This window comes from Daktulosphaira vitifoliae, unplaced genomic scaffold (genome assembly GCF_025091365.1).
Source record: "Daktulosphaira vitifoliae isolate Bord-2020 unplaced genomic scaffold, ASM2509136v1 Scaffold_4, whole genome shotgun sequence".
In the NCBI taxonomy this organism is placed as follows: domain Eukaryota; kingdom Metazoa; phylum Arthropoda; class Insecta; order Hemiptera; family Phylloxeridae; genus Daktulosphaira; species Daktulosphaira vitifoliae.
Window position 1 is genome coordinate 15,567,673 of NW_026099575.1, and position 1,725 is coordinate 15,569,397.

A 1,725-nucleotide genomic window follows, 5' to 3' on the forward strand; every position below is an offset into this window, starting at 1 on the left:
TTTCGAACTTTATTTTATCTTCACGGTGAAAATGGCTACCGAATGCTATTATTGTGTGAAAATTCTCGATTTTATTTTTTAAATTTTTAACTTTATAATGCTATGACATATTGAAAAGTGTATGGATCAACATTATTTTTTTATGAGAAATAATATTTTTTAATAATCCCTTTTTCATTCTACATACTTTATCTTAATTAGGATATTAATAATGAACTAGCAGATAATGTAGCTTTTGGAATAGTCCACCAATTTTTTAAAATTAAACACTATCTAATGATTTGCATCGAAGCGTTTTTTTTTGATAGTGATTTTAATCACTGTCAGATATCATTATACTTAATCCATCTATACCACGTCACCACTGTGGCGCGACCCCCCTGTGCTGGGTTTTTTTATTTTTACTAAATATACTGTTGAATACTTAATTTAGTTGGAAATTTAAATAAATCTCTAGCAGTGCCTCTTTTTAATAAGTCAACATTAACATTATTACGAGCCGCCACTGATTTTGATAGATATTTTATTAATAATATTTGTGTACAATTTATCTTATTGAAGTGTTAAATTTATTAATTGTTTTTATGATTATTACTCATTTAGTTGAATTAGTACTCAAGTTATACGTTAATATTTTTATGATATATACTATATTCTAAAATAGAAAGTATCACTTGTATAGGGTAATTTTATTCAAGTATTATAACTAATTAAATTATAATAATTAAGTAAAAAACGATAATTATCTAAATATTGGTGAAATTTGATAAAAAAAACTATAAATTTAAATAAATAAAATTTAATATCATTTTTATTCTTATAAAATAAATTGTTTTTTTAATATATAGCTGAAAGTTAATAAATTTTTATATTTATAAAATTATTGAAATTTTATTATTAAAATGTTTAATACAATTTTCAGCGAATATGTTTTGTAATAGACTCTGAATTNCAATTTTCAGCGAATATGTTTTGTAATAGACTCTGAATTGTAGTAACTCTAATAAAAAGAATATTAGTACTCAAATGAAGTTGCGTTCGTTTACCATGTATTAATTAAAATAATATATCTCTCCGGGTATGAGTACGAGGGTTTTATAAGAATTATGTAAACAATAGAAAACTATAGTGATCTATATTTATTAATATAAAAAACCCAGCACAGTGGGGTCGCGGCATAGTGGGGATGTTGCATAGTTGGGTCCAGTATAGATTTAATCTGACAGTGATTAAAATCACTATCATAAGAAACGCTTCGATGCAAATCAGTAGATAGTGTTTAATTCTAAGAAATTGGTGGATAATTACAAAAGCTACATTATCTGCTAGTTTCTTATTAATACCCTGATTAAGATAAAGTATGTCGAATGAAAAAGGGATTATTAAAAAATATTATTTCTCATAAAAAAATTGTGTTGATTCGTACACTTTTCAATGAGTTATAGCATTATAAAGTTAAAAATGTAACCAACCCAACCCAACATCAACTCCTATTTCCTTAATTATATCCAGATTAGTAATTATTTTAATTATATATTATATAATTTTTATAATTAATTATTTTCAAATTATTATTGATTTTTAATATGTTAAAAGTAATCATTTTGAACCTACTTCTTTTTGTTCTTTAAAGTGAAAGTTTTAATAAAAAAAAAATGAATTTATTACCATAACTTTTAACTCAACTTGCAAGTTTGAAATAAATATTATTAAATAGAAAAAAAT